Genomic DNA, 16,014 nt, shown 5'->3' with positions numbered 1-16,014 from the left:
TGAAAATATGATTTTTTAGCCTTCATTAATGTGGTGTATCACATTGATTTGCAGATGTTGAGCTATCCTTGCATCCCTGAAATAAATCCTGGTTAATTCTGATGTATGATCCTTTCACTATATCATTGGATTTAGTTTGCTAGTGTTTTGTTGAGGATTTTTGCATCTAAATTCATCAGTGATGTTGGCTTATAATTTTCTTTTTGATATCGTGGTTATGCTATTTTATAAAAATGAGTTTGGAATCATACCTTCCTCTTCAATTATTTGGAATAGTTTTAGAAAGATGTATTAACTTCTTTTTAAATGTTTGGTATAATTCACTTGTGAAGCCATTTAGTCCTGGATTTTGTTTGTGGGAGTTTTTTGACTACTGATTGTTTTCATGATTAGTAATTGATTTATTCATGATTTAGTTCTAGCAGCTTGTGTTTTTCTAGGAATTTATCAACTTCTTTTAGATTGTCCAATTTGTTGATATATTATTTTTCATAGTATCCTCTTATCCTTTTTTCCTTGGTGTGTGATATTGGTTGTAATTTCTCTTCTGTCATTCCTGGTATTATTTATTTGGGGTCTTGCTTTTCTTTTCTTGATAAGACTGAAGGTTTATCAATTCTGTCTTTTCAAAGAACCAGATCTTAATTTTACTGATATTCTCCATTGCTTTAGTCTTTATTTCAGTCTCACTCTGATTTCTCCTAACTTTGGGCCTTGTGTGTTTTGCTTTTTCTAGTTTATTTACTTGTAAAAATAGTTTATATTGCTACAAATTTTCTTCTTAAAACTGCTTTTTCTGTGTCTTGTAGATTTTTTTGAACGTTGTATATTTATTTTCATTTGTTTCAAGGAGTATTTTGATTTCCTATTTGATTTCTTTGTTTGCCTATTGGTTGTTTAATAGCCTAATTAATCTCCATATGTTTGTGTGTCATCTTGCTATTAATATCTACTTTCATATTGTTGTTGTTGTAAAAGATGCTTGATATGATATCAGTCTTAAATTTATTGAGACCTGCTTTGTGGTCTAACATGGGATCTGTACTGGAGATTGTTACACCTGCTCTTGAAAAAAATGCACATTCTGCTGTTTTTGGTTCAAATGTTCTGGGTCTATTTACCAGGGTCAGTCTAGTCTAATGTGTTATTTAAGGCTAAACTTTTTGAATTGATTTTATGTCTGGATGGTCATTCTAGCCATTGATTGAAGTAGGGTATTAAAGTTTCCTACTATTGTTGTATTGCTGTTATTTTTTTTCTTTACGTCTGTTAATACCTGTTTTGTGTATGTAGATGCTTCTCTGTGGGTGTCTGTGTATTTACAAATGTTATGTCCTGTTGTTGGAGTTGATCACTGTGCAATGCACTACCTTATCTTTGTTTTAAAGCTTGTTTTGTCTGACACAGATATTGCTACCCCAGCTTTCTTTTCATTTCCATTTGCATGGAATATCTTTTTCCATTTCTTCACTTTCAGTCTCTGTGTTGTGTTTAGATCTGAAGTGGATCTCTTGTAGGCAATATATAGGTGAGTCTTGTTTTTTATCCATTCAGCTTCCTGTGTGTTTTGATTAAAGAACTTAGTCTATTCATTTATATTTATAGTAGTTATTGACAGATATGACTTATTGACATTTTGTTAATTTTTTTTATGGTTGTTTCTGCAGTTTTTCGTCCTTTTTTCTTGTTCTTTTTCCTTGTGGTTTGATGACTTTTTTTAGTTTTGTATTTGGAGTCCTTTCTCTTGTGTGTGTATCTATTATAAGTTTTGGCACTTCCCAGGTGGTGCTAGTGATAAAGGACTCACCTGCCAATGCAAGAAACATAAGAGACATGGGAAAAATTCCTGGGACAGGAAGATCCCCTGGAGGAGGGCATGGCAACCCACTCCAGTATCCTTTTCTGGATAATCCCATGGACAGAGGAGCCTGGTAGGCTTTGGTCCATAGGCTTGCAAAGAGATGGACATGACTGAAGCAACTTAACATACACGCATTACAAGTTTTTAGTTTTTGGTTACTATGAGGTTCATATGTAACAACATACATATAATGATATGTACATATACACACACACACATATATATGGTAGTTTATCCTAAGTTGATGGTCACCTGTGTTCGAATGTAGTCTGTTAGGTTGGTGTGAAAGTAATTGTGGTTTTGCATTATTCAACTTTACCATTTGACATTGGAATACATTCTTAAATGTGGTTATGTTATACATCATTTTAATGCACATATCTTAGTTTGTTTTTCTGCATAACTTATTTGCTGTTCATAATTATTTTAGACTATAGAAATGATGTTAGACAAAAAGAAAATTCGAGTGATTTTCTTATTCAAGTTCAGAATGGGTTGTAAAGCAGCGGAGACAACTTGCAACATCAGCAGTGCATTTCGCCCAGGAACTGCTAATGAACGTGCAGTGCAGTGGTGGTTCACAAAGAAATTTCGTGAAGGAGATGAGAGCCTTGAACATGAGGAGCGTAGTGGCTAGCCATCAGAAGTTGACAACGATCAATGGAGAGCATCATCAAAGCTGATCCTCTTATAACTGCATGAGAAGTTGCCATAGAAGTCAGCATCAACCATTCTGTGGTCATTCAACATTTGAAGCAAATTGGAAAGGTGAAAAAGCTCGATAAGTGGGTGCTCATAAGCTGACTGCAAATCAAAAAATTGTTGTTTTGAAGTGTCAGTCTCTTATTCTACGCAACAAGGACGAATTGTTTATTGATTGGTTTGAGACCTGCAATGAAAGATGGATTTTGTACGACAGCTGGTGACAGCTAGCTCAGTCGTTGGACCAAGAAGAAGCTCCAAAGCACTTCCAAAAACCAAACTTGGCAGTGGGATTGAGGGGCAGCAGCGTACAGTGAAGGACACAGGCCGTGGAGTTTGAACCCCTTGAAAGATTGAAATCATGGCAGGTCCAGAAGCTGATGCCCAGTTCCATTTCACTGGTATCAAAAAATATTTCAACTCTTACACTCTTACAGGGAGAATGAATTGTGTGCTGGCCACATATGGAAGTATTGCTTTGATAGTCTTATACTTCAAGTTAAGGTCTAAAAAATCTCCAGCTGTGAAAGCAACATAAACAGATTCTGAACTGTACATTATTTGTTAAGTTCCCATGCCTGAAGAAGCTAATGTCAACTCATCATGTGATACTCAATTTGTATAATAAATTATGAACCTGGAAAAAAAAAAAACAAAAGCCAAACTTGCACCCCAAAAAGGTCATGGTCACTGTTTGGTGTTCTGCTGCCTGTCTGATCCACTACAGCTTTCTGAATCCTGGTGAAACCATCAGCAGATCGATGAGGTGCAACGAAATCTGCAGTGCTTCAGCTGATACTGATCAACAGAATGGGCCCAATTCTTCTCCACGACAACGCCAAACCATACATTGCACAACCAATGCTTCAAAAGTTGAATGAATTGAGCTACAAAGTATTGCCTCATCCATCATATTCACCTGACCTCTCACCAACCGACTACCACTTCTTCAAGCATCTTGACAACTTTCTTTCAGGGAGAATGCTTCCACAACCAGCAGGAGGCAGAAAATGCTTTCCAAGAGTTTGTCAAATCCCAAAGCACGGATTTTCATTGGCAAAAATGTTTGATTGTAATGGTTCCTATTTTGAATGATAAAGATGTTTTTGAGTCTGTTTTAATGATTTAAAAGTCATGGTCTGAACCACAATTACTTTTGTACCAATCTGATAGAAACTCTATTCTTTTTCCATATTTCATAATTTATGACTTTGTATTTTTTCCTCTCAAGTAGATACTGTAGTTACTGATTGTTGCTGCTTTTGTTTAACTTTCATACGAGCTTTTTAAGTAGTTGATCTACTACCTTTCCTACATATTTGCCTTTACCAGTGAACTTTTTTCTTTCATGTATTTTTAGTTACGGCCTTTGCTGTTTAAAAAGTTCATTTAACATGTTTTTGTAGGGCTGGTGATACTTGTCTGGGAAACTCTTGATCTCTTTTTAAATTTTGAAAGATAGCATTGCTAGGTAGAGGATGCTTGGTTGTTAGTCTTTTCCTTTCAGCCTTTTGAATATATCATGCCATGCCCTTCTGACCTAGACAGTTTCTACTGAATAGTTTTGTGGGGTTTCCCTTGTATATAAGTTGTTTTCCTCTTGCTGCTTTTAAAATTCTCTTTATTCTTAACTTTTACTATTTTAATTATAACGTGTCTTGGTGTGATTCTTTTTGGATTCATTTTATTTGTAACTTTATGAGCTTCCTGGAGCTGTATATTTGTTTGCTTTCTCAGATTAGGAAAGTATCTGCCATAATTTCTTCAAATATTTTTTTCTGACCCTTTCTCTCTTCTTCTGGAACCCTACAATGTGAATGTTATTCTGCTTTGATGATGTCCCAGAGGTCCCTTAAGGTTTCCTCCTTTTAAAAATTCTTTTTTCATCTTGCTGCCCTGTGTGAGTGATTTCCATTGCTTTCTCTTTTAGCTTGTTGATTTGTGCTTTTACTTCATCCAGTCCACTGTTGAGCCCCTCAATTGTATTTTTCAGTTCAGTCATAACCTCTGTTTGTTACTTTCTTGTATTTTGTATGTCTCTGAAGTTATCACTGTGTCCATCCATTCTTCTCCCGAGATCAGTGAGCACCTTTATGACTATTACTGTGAATCCTTTATAAATTAGGTTGCTTATCTCCATTTTGTCAGGGTCTTTTTCTGGGGATTTGTCTTTTCCTTCGGTTTGGAACAACTTCCTAAGGCACCTCATTTTGCCTGACTCTTTTTATTTGTATGTATGTGTTAGATGAAAGGGCTGCCCCTCCCAGTCTTGGAGGTGTAGTGTTGCGTGGGGGATGATCTGTGGGGCTGGAAGTGCAGTCCCCTCTGGCCTCACAGCGCAGCGCTCAGGGCTCCCCTCATGCCTGCCCTTGCAGCTGTGGCAGGCCTCTGCTGCCGCACCGTGTGGGTGTGGGCTGGTGCTGGACAAACGGTGTCCGCCAGCTCTGTCACCAGCAAGTTAGAACGAGATGAACGCCAGAGAACGTTCCTGAAGGTTCCTGCCTTTCCGGAAGCTGCTGTGGGGTTAGTGGGTGGTTCTCCGTCACTTCCGGTCTTGGCGCTTTCCACACTGTTGGTTCTCTGCTGGGTCTCAGGGTCAGTGGTCTGCACTGCTTTAAGAGCAGATTCTCAGTTCCCTACAGTTCTGTGGTTCCCTGGACTTACTCCTGGCTGTTGATTTTAGAATCCAGCCATTTGGGGGGCTGTTTTTTTTTTTTCCTGGTGTGAGACCAAATGTGTGACATAGTCCTTTCCCTCCTCAAGGGGGAGTTTTGTATTTTGTCTATCCCTTCCCTCCCGTGGGGCACCATACCTCTCGGAGTTCCCGGGTGAGACTCAGTCTCTGCCTCTTACTAGTCTTGGTGCATCTCTATTTTTGGTTATGAAGCCACTGTTTATGTAGTCCTTGGGTCCTTTTCAGAGAAAAGGTATTCCATATGTAGCTGTCAATTTGTTGTGTCCATAGAAGGAGGTAAGTTCAGGCTCTTCCTGTGCTGCCGGCTTAAACTCCTGATTTCCATGATACACTTTATAAAAGATTTAGTATTCCTGTGAATTCCCTTCTTTCTAAACTATAAACTTCTTCAGGCCAGTAACTACGTTTTATTTTTCTGTGTGTCCCTGCTGTATCTTTACCTGCTGGGTGCTTAATAAACACAGGACAGAACGGTGCAGGGCTGACCTGATATGAGTACAGTTGCTTCAAAGTTATGTTAAAAGCTCTCAGGCGCACTAAAAAATTACTTGCAGACACAAATCAAGCTGCCTGCACATGCATTAAAGCAGGGACACTAAGAACCACTACAGGGAAATACTGTCTTAGCTTAGAAAGCAGTTTAAAGTAATGCTGTTTGGGGGACTTCCTTGGTGGTCCAGTGGCTAAGACTCCATGCTCCCAATGCAGGGGGCCCAGGTTCAATCTCTGCACTGGGAAATAGATCCTGCATGTCACAACTAAAGATCCCGCATGCTGCGGCTAAGACCCGGCAAAACTAAATCAATCAATAATTTAAAAAATAAAGTCAGTTCAGGTCAGTCGCTCAGTCGTGTCCGATTCTTTGCGACCCCATGAATCACAGCACGCCAGGCCTCCCTGTCCATCACCAACTCCTGGAGTTCACTCAAACTTACATCCATTGAGTCAGTGATGCCATCCAGCCGTCTCATCCTCTGTCGTCCCCTTCTCCTACCCCTAGTCCCTCCCAGCATCAGGGTCTTTTCCAAAGAGTCAAAACTCTTCACATGAGGTGGCCAAAGTACTGGAGTTTCAGCTTTAGCATCAACCTTTCCTAAGAAATCCCAGGGCTGATCTCCTTCAGAATGGACTGGTTGGATCTCCTTGCAGTCCAAGGGACTCTCAAGAGTCTTCTCCACCACAGTTCAAACGCATCAATTATTCAGTGCTCGGCCTTCTTCACAGTCCAACTCTCACATCCATGCATGATCACAGGAAAAACCATAGCCTTGACTAGGCGGACCTTAGTTGGCAAAGTAATGTCTCTGCTTTTGAATATGCTATCTAGGTTGGTCATAACTTTTCTTGCTGTTTTATTTATGTGAATGTATTCTAGTTGACACAGTCATTCAGAATGAACTTGCTGCAAATTAGTGGAGCATTTCAGTGAAGTTTTAAATAAATTCCTAATTTCTGGAACTTATTTAATTAGGCTAGGCTTGTGTTTCACACAGTCCCTGTTTCTTAGTTATCAAGTTATAAAAAAGTGTGTTTATACTGCCCTTCCACATCACCACTTGGCTGCAGAGCCTCTAGGAGCACCTCTGCTCTCTTCCTGTTACCCTTAAGAACAAATCACTGCTGCTGCTGCTGCTGCTAAGTTGCTTTAGTTATGTCTGACTCTTTGCGACCCCATAGATGGCAGCCCACGAGGCTCCCCCGTCCCTGGGATTCTCCAGGCAAGAACACTGGAGTGGGTTGCTATTTCCTTCTCCAATGCATGAAAGTGAAGTTGCTCAGTCGTGTCTGACTCCTAGCAACCCGATGGACTGCAGCCCACCAGGCTCCTCTGTCCATGGGATTTTCCAGGCAAGAGTACTGGAGTAGGGTGCCATTGCCTTCTCCAAGAACAAATCACTACCACTCATCAAAGAGACATACTGGTGGGGATAAAGGAAATATTACTACCACTGCTGTTGTAACCATGTCCCCTGCCATGGCTCGGGAGCTAGTGTTTGATGAGCACTCTCTTTTTCCCCACACAACAGCAGGATACAAATTCTATTCAAGTTCCTATGGACTATAAACCAGGAGACACTAAAACATACCCAGGGACATAAAACAAGGTGCAAACGTTTTGACGAGCATTCTTATGTTGCACTGTATTCCGAGCGGTGCCTGTGTGTTTTGTCCCACTTAATCGTATAAGGCATGTGCCATTGTTGTCTGTACTTTAGGGGAGGCTCAGAGAGGTTAAGTGCCATGCTAAGATCACACAGCTTGAAAGAATTAGGAGTGGGGAATAGGTTTTTTCCCTTTAGGGCCACATTCAGTGGCCTGAAAAGTAATCGGGGCCTACTGATAAGAGAAAGACATTACCCCAGGATGATGGTACAGGCTAAACAGTACCATCTTGTTTGTGAATAAGAGCTAGCGGACAGTGGCTGGGGGGGGCGGGGGTAGGGGGGAAGGAGTCCAGAACAGTCGTCAGCTGAGAGTTATCTTTGGTTCAGGAGAAAGTAGTTCAGGTTCCAGAATTATGATCAAGAGTACAACTCTGAAATGTGACCCCTGATAATGAGAAGGCACACATACAGCTGGAGAGGAGGAAATATGGCAGACTTTACAATTCTTCTAGGTAGATGCAGCTTCCCTGTTCATATGTCTGTGTGAACATCTTAGACTATTCACCATATATAGAACCAGCCAATTACCCCTGTGTCTCTTTAGAGCATAGTAAGAGGTACATGTGTATATGATTTCACAATTTCTATAAAGAATATTTTCTGATGAGAAAAAGATAGTTGTTAAAAATTTGTAGTGAGAACCATTTTATTCTCAAAGGAATTGAAACAGTGTAACTCTAAATAGGATCTTTCTTTAAAAAAAATACTATTTTTGGCTGCGCTAGGTCTTTGGTGCTGTGTGGGCTTTCTCTAGTTGTGGTGATGTGGGGCTGCTCCCTAGTTGCGGTGCACGGGATTCTCATTGCGGTGGTGTCTTTTGTTGCAGGGCGCAGGCTCTAGGGTGTGCGGGCTTCAGTAATTGCAGCACATAGGCTTTGTTGCTCCGCGGCATGTGGAATCTTCTCACACCAGGGATTGAACCTGTGACCACGGCATTGGCAGGCAGATTCTTTACCCCTGGTCCACCAGCGAAGTCTAAGTGGAGTCTTCTCCCAGCTATTTTACAAGTCACAGGTACACATGTCACACATAGGCTAGGATTCCAGGTTGTAAAGTTTAGCTCAATACAGTCAGCAAATTTGATTCCCTGGCAGTCAGTACCTGGTTGGAAGAGAAGGTACAAATCAGGACTGTTAGGATTAAGTTCAAAGGTTCTTCTGGGGACTGTGATAAGCCTTTGTGAGAGGAGCTTTCCATACTCCATACTAGTTTCCGTTACTTAGAAACTTACGCTAATCTGCAAAATTATGCTACAAAACACAGCCGTGTAAATACTTTTTGAAAGCGTCTTAAGTTGTGTGTGTGCATGTGTTTTAAAATTGGCATTTTCATTATCATACCGCAGGCAAAAATAAAGTATGTAAGCTAAATAATAAAAATTCTTTACAAAAGTGGAAGGAGTTGTGAGCCAGTGAACTGCTGTTTATAAAAACTACATTCACTGCAGTCCCTGCTGCCTCCAGCCTCACATCATCCTAACAGATGGGTTGTCCCTCCTCTCCAGGCACAATATTGTGTGTGGGTTCCCCACCCCCAGACTTCACTTCTCTGTGAACTCGCCCTGATGAACTCAAGAGACTCCTTTCTTTGTGCGCCTTTGTTTCAGCCCAAAAGATGGCCATGGGATTGAATGTGCCCTTTGAGCTGATCCCCACTTCCTAGGTCTTTTCCAAATGCCTTCATCATCCCTCCTCACTCACAGTCTAGTCTTCCTAAGGGTAGGGATTAGCTGGTTGGTTGTTCCTTCTCTCACAACTCAGTGTGTGTGTGTGTGGCTTTCACTGCATGAGGTTAATACATCTTGGTGGCTGACATTTTATCCTGTTGTCACCACCAAGGAACCAGCACATGGTGTTGCACTCAGTGGAAAATCAGTGAATACTTCGTTGATTAATAATTGCTGAAGCTGATTCCTTCATCTGTTGAGTTCGATGTCTGTTTCTGATTATGAATGGGAAAGGATTCTCTTGGGGGTAGGGTGATAGCAACCTCTCCTCAACATGCTTGTATCCACTGAATCACAAATAACAACCCCCTCCTTTTAAATTTGTATTCTGTTAATATTGTTGGCAAGTAGGTAGGGTTGTATAAAAATGGAAAGAATCTGTACTGAAATACAATAATGGTGAAAAACCATGACTTTGAAGCAAAATCATTTTTCCTGAGCCTCTCTCGCACTGTTTCTGGGATCTGGGCGGTGTATCTAAGTGTCCCTTGAGGGTGCTATACCCAGATTATTGAATTAGAAACTGAAAAAACAAGACGTATCAAGCATTTAGTATCACGCACTTGCGAGATGAATCAGTGCTGGAATTTCCAGCTATGTTTTTTATGACCCTGTGTTTTATAAAACCATGGAAAATATTGAACCTTTGAATAGGGATCTCAGGCATGGTGCTGGAACACGACGTAGGACGGCTGTACTGTGGAGTTCAGTTTGGAGGGAGATTCTCCTGCCCTCTGCCCTGTTTCCTTCTGGCTGCTTTTTTCTATTTTCCTGTGAAGTTCTTCCCAGGGAATAGAGAAATGAATCAACAAAAAGCAAGGATAAAAGGGGGATTTATGACTTTTTATACCTAAAGCTCATAGCTCTTGCCTTTACTGTTGTATTGACTCATCTCTTTTTTTTCCTTTTTCCCCCCTCTTTAAGTCATTCTCAGTGATGCTCCATTTCTCACTTCGTCTCTCTCATCAGTTGCAGATGACCTATCAAGAAGAAAGACTAGACCTTGTTTCGTCTAGTACACATAGAGTACCTGCCTGCATCTCTCCAAGGGCTCTTTTCTCTGCCCTTAGTTTTTTTTGTTTTATGTGGATAGACCCTGCCCCAGTGAGTCTTTTTTTTTTTAATTTTAAAAATTAACATACCATAATTGGTTTTGTTTTTGATGTACAGTATGTGAGCTTTAACACATACAAGACTTCTCATGTACACCCACCACACAATCAGATCACAGAACAGTTCCATCACCCCAAAACTTGATCATCTGGCCTTTTTACAAAAAGTAATTACAATTACGCTCTCCCTTCACCCCAGCCCTGAGCAGCCTCTGATCTGTTCTGCATCACTCTACACTTTTGTCTTTTTTAGAATATCATGTAAATACACTCACTCAGGATAATGCCATTGAAGTTTATCCATGTTCAACAGTGTAGCAATATTTCCTTTTTATTGTTGAGTTGTATTACGTTTATGGATATATCACAGTTTACCTGTTGAAGGAAATTTTATTTCTAGTTTTTGGTGATTTTTCAGTATAGCTGCTAGAAACATACCAGTTTCTGTGTGACTTATAAGTTGATGTCTCTAGTGTAACTACCTAGGAGTAGAATTGCTGGATCATATAGTAAATGTTTGTTTAATGTTGTAAGAAACTGCCAAACTGTTCTTGCAGAGTGGCATGGCCATACTAGTTTGCATTCCCATCAGAAATGTATGAAAGTTCCAATTACTTTGCATCCTCAACACTTAATAGTGTCAGTACCTTTTATTTTAGTCCCTCTAATAAGTGTTTAGTGGTATCTCATTTTGGTTTAATTTTTACTTCCCTAATAGATAATCACTATGCCAAACCTTTGACTGTGTGGATCACAATAATCTGTGGAAAATTCTGAAAGAGATGGGAATACCAGACCACCTGACCTGCCTCTTGAGAAACCTATATGCAGGTCAGGGAGCAACAGTTAGACCTGGACATGGAACAACAGACTGGTTCCAAATAGGAAAAGGAGTATGTCAAGGCTGTATATTGTCACCCTGCTTATTTAACTTCTATGCAGATTACATCATGAGAAACACTGGGCTGGAAGAAGCACAAGCTGGAATCAAGATTACTGGGAGAAATATCAATAACCTCAGATATGCAGATGACACCACCCTTATGGCAGAAGGTGAAGAGGAACTAAAAAGACTCTTGATGAAAGTGAAAGAAGAGAATGTAAAAGTTGCCTTAAAGCTCAACATTCAGAAAAAACTAAGATCATGGCATCTGGTTCCATCACTTCATGGGAAATAGATGGGGAAACAGTGGAAACAGTGTCAGAGTTTATTTTGGGGGGCTCCAAAATCACTGCAGATGGTGATTGCAGCCATGAAATTAGAAGACGCTTACTCCTTGGAAGGAAAGTTATGACCAACCTAGACAGTGTATTCAAAAGCAGAGACATTACTTTGCCAACAAAGGTCCGTCTAATCAAGGCTCTGGTTTTTCCAGTGGTCATGTATGGATGTGAGAGTTGGACTGTGAAGAAAGCTGAGTGCCGAAGAATTGATGCTTTTGTGGTGTTGGAGAAGACTCTTGAGAGTCCCTTGGACTGCAAGGAGATCCAACCAGTCCATCCTAAAGGAGATCAGTCCTGGGTGTTCATTGGAAGGACTGATGCTGAAGCTGAAACTCCAATACTTTGGCCACCTCATGCAAAGAGTTGACTCATTTGAAAAGACCCTGATGCTGGGAGGGATTGGGGGCAGGAGGAGAAGGGGACCACAGAGGATGAGATGGCTGGATGACATCACTGACTCGGTGGACATGAGTTTGGGTAAACTCTGGGAATCGGTGATGGACAGGGAGGCCTGGCGTCCTGCAATTCATGGGGTCAGACAGAGTCAGACACGACTCTGTGACTGAACTGAATGGATAATGATGCTAAGCATCATTTCATTTGATTATCTGCCATCTGTACCTCCTTTTTGGTGAAGTATCTGTCTTTATCTTTTTCTCATTTTAAAAATTGGATTGTTTGTTTGATTTCTTACTGTTGAAATCAGTAAGGTTTGCATTCTGTTAATATTGTTGGCAAGTAAGTTCAGTTCAGTTCTCACATACTAGTAAAGTAATGCTCAAAATTCTCCAAGCCAGGCTTCAGCAATATGTGAACCGTGAACTTCCAGATGTTCAAGCTGGTTTTAGAAAAGGCAGAGGAACCAGAGATCAAATTGCCAACATCCACTGGATCATCGAAAAAGCAAGAGAGTTCCAGAAAAGCATCTATTTCTGCTTTATTGACTATGCCAAGGCCTTAGACTGTGTGGATCACAAAAATCTGTGGAAAATTCTGAGAGAGATGGGAATACCAGACCACCTGACCTGCCTTGAGAAACCTATATGCAGATCAGGAAGCAACAGTTAGAACTGGACATGGAACAACAGACTGGTTCCAAATAGGAAAAGGAGTACGTCAAGGCTGTATATTGTCACCCTGCTTATTTAACTTCTATGCAGAGTACATCATGAGAAACGCTGGACTGGAAGAAACACAAGCTGGAATCAAGATTGCTGGGAGAAATATCAATAACCTCAGATATGCAGATGACAGCACCCTTATGGCAGAAAGTGAAGAGGAACTAAAAAGCCTCTTGATGAAAGTGAAACAGGAGAGTGAAAAAGTTGGCTTAAAGCTCAACATTCAGAAAACTAAGAATCATGGCATCTGGTCCCGTCACTTCATGTCAAGTAGGTAGGGTTATATAAAAATTGAAAGAACATATACTGAAATACAATAATCGTGAAAAACCATAATGACTTTGAAGCGAAATCATTTTTCCCGAGCCTGGATTATTATTATTTCCTGAATTATTATTCCTTATGTATTTTGCACCCATGTCTTTTGTCAGATTTGTAATTTCCAGATATTTTCTACTACTTTGTAACTGGTCTTTTCTTTCTCTGAAATGTCTTTTATAGGGCAAAAGTTTTCTTTTTGATGACATCCAACTTCTCAGTTTTTTTCTTTGAGGGGTTCTATTTTCTCCCAGTTTATATACTTCTTCTTTAGTGTTATTTCTAAAATTTTTATAGTTTGCATTAAAATCTGTGATCTGTTTTGAGTTTCTTTTTGTATAAAGTATGAGGCTTAGGTTGAGGGTTCTTTTTGTTTGTTTCTTGCACACGGGTGTCCAGTTCTTCCAACATGAGTTGTTGAAAAGCCTATCCTTTCTCAATAGAATTATCTGTACATTTGTCAAAAATCAACTGGCCATACTTGAGACTTTTTCTGGAGTCTGTTCTGTTCCATGGATCTATTCATTCACCAGTACCACACTGTTTTGATTAGTATAGCTTTAAGTCTTAAATCAAGTGTTTTGAATTTTCCAACTTTATTCTTATTTTTAGGAATTATTTCTGTCTGTTCTAGTTTCTTTGCCTTTTCAGTTAAGTTTTAGATTCAGCTTGCTGGAATTAAAAAAAAGCTTACTTTGATTGCATTCACTCTACAGATTTAGGTAGAATTTACACGTTAACTGCAGTTGACCCTTGAGCAATGTAGGGGTTAGAGGTGCTGACTCTCTGTGCAGTCAAAAATCTGTGTATAACTGTAGTTGGCTGTCTATATCTGTAGCTACACATCTGCTGTGTCAGCTATCCGTGGATCATGTAGAAGTGCATCTGTATTTACTGAGAGAAATCCATGTATAAGTGGACCTGTACAGTTCAAACCTATGTTGTTCAAGGGTCAGCTATAATATTGAATTTTCCAATTCATAAACATAGTGTATTTCTCTATTTACGTAGGTCATCTTTGATTTATTTCATTGAAGATGGTCTCTATTTTCATAAATGTGTTTAGATCATCCACACTCATTATTATCAATATGTTTATATTTAGGTGCACCATTTTATTATTTATATTTTTTTGTCTCTTTTTCATTCTTTTATTGCCCATTTTCTGCCTCCTTTTGGATTATTTGAATATTTGTTAATATTTCATTTAAATGTATCTGTTCTTGATCTTAGGGGGAAAACCCTCAATCTTTCACCATTAATTATGATGTTAGCTATGGTTTTTCATAAATTTTTTAGACCAAAAAAGTTTCCTTCTATTCCTAGTTTTGTTGAGTGTTTTATCATTAGAAGTTTTTTTGGATTTTATATATAGTGTTTTTCTTGTGATATCTTTATCTGGTTTAATATCAAGGTAAGGCTTCTGATTTTTGTGGAAGTGTTTATGAACGATTGGCATTAATTCTTCTTTAAACATTTGGTAGAATTCACTACCATGTGGGCTTGGGCTAATTCAGTCTCCTTACTTAACCATAGACCTGTTCAGAGTTACTATTTTATCTTGAGTCAGTATTAGTAGTTTCTTCCTAAGAATTTTTCCATTTCATGTAGCTTATCTAATTTGTTGGCAGCATTAAAAATTTTTTTTTCTCTCTCAAAAAAATTTATTGGAGTAAAGTTGATTAACAGTATTGTATTAGTTTCTTCTGTACAACCGAGTGAATCAGTTATCAGTTCAGTCACTTAACTTGTGTCCGACTCTTTGCAACCCCATGGACTGCAGCACACCAGGCTTCCCTGTCTATCACCAACTCCTGGAGCTTGCTAAAACTTATGTCCATTGAGGCGGTGATGCCATCCAACCATCTCATCCTCTGTCATTCCCTTCTGCCTTCAGTCTTTCCCACCATCAGGGTCTTTTCCTGAGTCAGTTCTTTGTATCAAGGGGCCAAAATGTTGGAGTTTTAGCTTCAGCATCAGTTCTTCTAATGAATATTCAGGACTGATTTCCTTTAGGATTGACTGGTTTGATCTCCTTGCAGTCCAAGGGACTCTCAAGAGTCTCCTCCAACACCACAGTTCAAAAGCATCAGTTCTTCGGTGCTCAGTTTTCTTTATGGTCCAACTTTCACATGCATACGTGACTACTGGAAAAACCAGAGCTTTGATTAGATGGTCCTTTGTTGGCCAAGTAATATCTCTGCTTTTTAATATGCTGTCTAGGTTGGTCATAGCTGTTTTCCAAGGAGCAGGTGTCTTTTAATTTTATGGCTGCAGTCACCATTCTGCAGTGATTTTGGAGCCCAAGAAAATAAAGTCTGTCACTGTTTTCATTGTTTCCCCATCTGTTTGCCTTGAAGTGATGGGACCAACCTCTGAAAATGTCATTCACCTTCATTTTTCAAAGGATGTTTATAGAATTCTGGGCTGACAGTTCTTTCAGCACTTTGTAAATACTGTTTCTCTACTTTCTGACCTCCATGGTTTCTTCTGAGAAGTCATTTAAATCATTGTTCCCTATATGTTATATACTGTTTTCCTCTGGCTATTTTGAAGTTTTTTTTCTTTGTAGTTCTTAGCATTTTGATTATGATAGATCTGGATATGGATTTCTTTGAGATTATCCTGTTTAGGGTTTGCTGAAACTCCAATAGTTTGGCCACTTGATGCGAAGAGCTGACTCATTTGAAAAGACCCTGATGCTGGGAAAGATTGAAGGCAGAAGAAGGGGATGACAGAGGATGAGATGGTTGGATGGCATCACCGATTCAATGGACATGAGTTTGGATAAACTCTGGAAGTTGGTGATGGACAGGGAGGCCTGGTGTGTTGCAGTCTATGAGTTTGCAAAGAGTTGGACATGACTGAGTGACTGAACTGAACTGAATTTCTTTAAACTGTCACTTTAGGCCTTTTGACAAATACAGGAAAATTTCAGCCAGTATTTCTTCAGATATTTTCCCCACTCTTCACTTTCTGGGATTCTGATGACATGAGTGTTAGACCTTTTAGTAATATCCTGCATATTCCTGGAATCTATCTTTGTAATTCTTTGTTCATCCAGTGACATTAAAAATATACTACTGTATT

The 16,014-nt window shown here is 39.5% G+C and overlaps 1 protein-coding gene and 1 pseudogene across 3 annotated transcripts in view; both read left to right on the top strand.

Moving 5' to 3' along the window:
• The window catches only part of CACNA1D (calcium voltage-gated channel subunit alpha1 D), a 348,007-nt gene that overhangs the window by 70,717 nt on the left and 261,276 nt on the right, over nucleotides 1-16,014 (top strand). The window lies entirely within an intron of this gene.
• LOC138087693 (ATP synthase membrane subunit K, mitochondrial pseudogene) lies at nucleotides 2,860-3,189 on the top strand (annotated as a pseudogene).

The sequence above is a fragment of the Capricornis sumatraensis genome, chromosome 10, assembly GCF_032405125.1.
Source record: "Capricornis sumatraensis isolate serow.1 chromosome 10, serow.2, whole genome shotgun sequence".
In the NCBI taxonomy this organism is placed as follows: Eukaryota; Metazoa; Chordata; class Mammalia; order Artiodactyla; family Bovidae; genus Capricornis; species Capricornis sumatraensis.
The sequence above is the reverse complement of the archived record's forward strand: the minus strand, read 5'-3'. Positions and strand labels throughout refer to the sequence as shown.